Source organism: Gavialis gangeticus, unplaced genomic scaffold (assembly GCF_001723915.1).
Source record: "Gavialis gangeticus isolate Ggan-Ray unplaced genomic scaffold, GavGan_comp1, whole genome shotgun sequence".
NCBI classification, from domain to species: domain Eukaryota; kingdom Metazoa; phylum Chordata; order Crocodylia; family Gavialidae; genus Gavialis; species Gavialis gangeticus.
In genome coordinates this window covers 65,694,402-65,698,757 of record NW_017729032.1, presented here as the reverse complement: position 1 = coordinate 65,698,757, position 4,356 = coordinate 65,694,402, and positions in this window count along the sequence as shown.

The window sequence follows — 4,356 nt, the reverse complement described above, 5'->3', positions numbered from 1 at the left end:
TCTGGTGTGACGACCAAGTTTCCCAACGCGTCCTGCAAGGGCCCCACATTACCTGGGACCTTCTTTTTACCCCCATGTATTTAAAAAAAGACTTCTTATTGTCCTTAATCTGGGAAGCTAGTCCCAGTTCCATCTCTGCCTTGGCCTTCCTAACTACCCCCCTACATCCCCGAGCAACTGCAGAATAGCCCTCCTTGGTGATGACCCCTTCTTTCCATTGGGTGTAAGCCACCTTTTTAGCCGAATCTGAATCGGAGGGTTCCGATTCAATTCGGAGAGATTAAAGGGTCTTCTGATTTGATTTGTATTCAGAGGTTCAGCCACCAAATCGGCCAAATCTACACCAAATTGAATCAGGGGCCGAAGCATCACACAGCCCTACTAAATACCAAAATACTATTCTTCAATGCTAAATAGTGTAAACCTTTGACCTTAAACTGGCATGTTAATTTAACACGCAGAGCTTCCAGGAAATGTGAAACTGTAGAACTCTTCTCAGAAATGTTACTGACTTGCTAGCTTATCCCCTGTTCCTCCAACAGTGCCAGCAGTGAGTTGCAATATTCCTTTTCCTCTGCATTGAAAGCGGCATCAGAGCACAAACAAGTCAGGCTATGCACTCACAAAAGTAAGCTAATGTGTGATCTTTCAGCACATTGCTTACTCCGTAGTAACCACCTACATGCCTATTCCTACCGCATGGTAAATGTGAGGTGGATTACATTACATTACTTTCAGTGAGGGACAAGCTCACAGTTGCCATAAGATAAAAGCATACACTTGACCAGATACCATGAAGCCATTGGTATACTATAAGGTCATACTCTGGCTTTCTTTGTGGTAACTTGTTTGTATAGCCATACCCAAAGTTAAATAAACTGCATGTCAAGAATTATACCCAATTTAAATAGCTGTTTCAATAAGTTCCTATGTTCTTATTTCTCTGACAGCTGTGCAAGAGTCTAACATACCTTCTACTTGCCTAACTCCCAAGATGGTGCCAATGCTGTCCCCTCATTTTATGCACTTCCTTCAAATTCTGCTTATAACATGGATGTGGTTTCACAAACAAATAACATGAAACCTTCTTTGTCTTCCAGCACTATATTTAAGTCCAAAGAAAGGGTGAGCAGTGGTGGATTTGTTCCCCACATCTGGATGTTTGCACACATGCAGAAAAAGAGAAGGACTCAGACAAAAGAACCTATAGGTATTCAGAAGGATGTGATAGTCCAAATGCTAAATAAATCAGAGCTGAAGAGGGGAGGGGAGTTATGAATATAGATGTCTAACTCAAAATGTCATTTGGCCTGCAGGGCTGCCTACAGGGCTGGAAATTTGGTGGTGTGAGGAGTGGCAGCTGCCACAGCTCTTAGAGCTGCAGCAGGTAATATTGCTGCTGCCAGATTCCTGCCCGATGGACCAGACGAGGAAGCTCCATGTTCTAATTCCAGCCACTGACTGGCCCAGACTCGGGATCCTGCCTGTGGGCTGGTCCTGGGCAGTTAGGACCATCAAAAGGACCACCAAAAATATGTAAATTTAAAAAAGATTTAAAAAGCACCATCAAAAATGTCCAAAATGCAACAGAAAGGGCCTTTCCATTTTTAATTGCAACACAAAAATGAGAAATGCATTACATATGCAGAAATCTGAAATGTCTTTCACAAGTAATAAGCAATAAAAAGAAAAAGTATAAGGAGGGAAGAGGGAGGGATAGAAGAGGAAAAGAGAAGTGTGCAATGTGTAGCAGTTTCTTTGCCAAAATGTTATTAAAAAAAACTTTACAGACTGCAGTATGCTTTTCAAAGCAGTTGCGCCTGCTGGGGTGCTGTGCAGTAAAGCTGAGGTAAATCTAACAAGCTCCTGCTATTTTGTGATATTAACTGCTACTTTGAGGAAAGTTCTTATCTTACATTGCCTTACCCCTCTTGTTGGCCACTTCTGCTACAAACCCTCCTGCCTCCTCAGCATTTAATAGTGTAACCCACACTGCTCACTTCATCCCTGACTTTGACCCATGGGTTGATTACATATTCCAGGGGTTGGTAACGGCTCCCAGACCAGATCTGGCGCATGGAGCCAGCTGGTCCATGGAGCTTCTACCCCAGCAGCTGCTGACCCCGGAGATATTTTAGAGTTCAAACCAGCCAAGACTTCCTTGAAATTAACCTCACCGATCAGTCTCCTTTGTTGGTACGAAAAACATTTCTGAATGGGTTTTTATGGTATGTTTCCCTTTACCCATAGGCACAGGAGTTTTCAGAACATGGGAAGGAAAGTAAAGCACTGCAAAGTGCCCTAGTAACTTCCTGACATTCCTTGGAACAGTGGTATCTCATGTTGATAAATCCATATGCTACCCTCAGAATAAAGAGTGTTTTTCTCCAGGACAATTTATAATCAATTTTGCAGATGAGGACATAAAAAGAATGCAGAACTTCAAAAATGTAATACACCTTTAAATTTTATCACATAAAATGTAACTGATCAAAATAGAATTGCAAAACCACACATTTTAAAATATGAGGACAGAAAAAATATATTGAAGAAAAGGTTAGTGAAAGTCGTTTTGGATAGGTTTCATTTTGCAAAACATAATTTATAAAGTCTGAAGTTTGAGATATGCGAGGCTATCTAAAATATCTTTCTATTATTAGTTATGTTTATATCATGCCACTGGCAAGAGTCTTAAACACAATTAAAGTTGTTCTGAGATATTCATTTCATTAATTAAGAACACAAATGCTCTTCAGAGAGATAATAAAGACCATAGTAGATATGTGATTTTGACTTAAATGTTAATTAACAACAACTTTTCACCTCAGTTATGGCTAATTTCTTGTAAGGAAACATAGGCTTCCATTCATCAAGGTAATTAGGCATAAATCTAATCTCAAGCATCTCTTGAATGAAGTAATTCTTTTGAAACCAATAGGAGTGCTCTCATGCTTAAAGTCAAGGCACATGCTGATGCACCTTGTTGTACTAGGGTCAAAATAAGTCAAATATATCTTTGGTGTAACTCTTAAATCTAGAGACTTTAACTTATAATTTAGTTTGGCATTAAACTACAGCATTGGTTCATACTACGTATTTATACAGCATTCATTTCTGCATTAAAACAGTTTCATTTTGGAATATAAAAAGGAGAAACCCTTTGAATCACCAAGAAAACACATGTGCATCTTTCAGTGTCATTCGATGCATTATTCAAATCAAAACTGTGTTTCTTAAAAAGGATCAACCCATAGTTTCTAAACCACATCAGAGCTAAAGGCCATGTTGCTATTAGCTCACCTGAGCAGATCCACAGCTCACAGTTCACAGCTGGAAGACAGTACACTGCCCCAGAAAACATGCATGTGTGCACGGATTTCTTGTCTCCAGGCTAAACATAGGCAACTGGCACCTAATAATACTGTGCAGGGCACCAGCAACCGATCACCGACCAGGGGGTGGCAGGGATTACCAGAAAACTGGAAGTGCCAGAGGCAAACCCAGAAGTGCTGCTGGAACTTCTTTCGGGGGAGCACAGCCAAACTCAGAGCGTGCATGTGCACCCACTTGCACCTCCTATGCCTCTCCAATGAGGCTGAGCTAAGATTAGATGCAGCATTTACTGTCCATTTTCCTAGAAATGTCTCTTATTTGGTAAGATAGAACATACCATGAACTCATACTTAAATGATATGGCCAGATTCCCACCCATTATAAAATCAGGTAGCTGCATCAACTGCTGTAGAAATATGTAAATTCATACTCCATGATGATCTCACCTATAGACTTTAGGAAACTAAAGGAATTTAAGGAATGAATCCAGAAGTAATCTCACTCTTTGGACTAGCCCAGGGGTGGGCAGTTATTTCAGCTGGAAGGCTGCTTAACAAGTTTTGGTGAGCTAAGGGCCACATGATTAGCCCCACCCCTTAACCATTGCCCCACCCCCTGGTTGCCATATTGGGACCAGAAGTCCCACCCCGACCCCTGCCACTGGAAATCACTCCCCTTGCCCTTCAGAAATACTCCTTTTGGAGGGAGATTGTCATCTTAGAACCAGAAAAAAAACAAATCATGCACTAGAAGTCAAACATCTGCTAAAAGATATTTTAATTTTATTACAAAAAAATGTGTCATTATTTGTGTTTGTGTACTGCATATAGAAAGGACTGCATAATAACTAAAAATAAAGTCACACTCCTTTATATTGTGTGTGGGGGTACAGGGTGTGGGGATGTATGTGGGGTATGGGTGTGTGTACGGTGGGGTGTGGGAGTAGGGGAGTTTGTGAGGGGCTGTGGTTATGTGGGGGGCATAGGGTATGCTAGGGTGTGTGTATGTCATGGGGACTGTGGG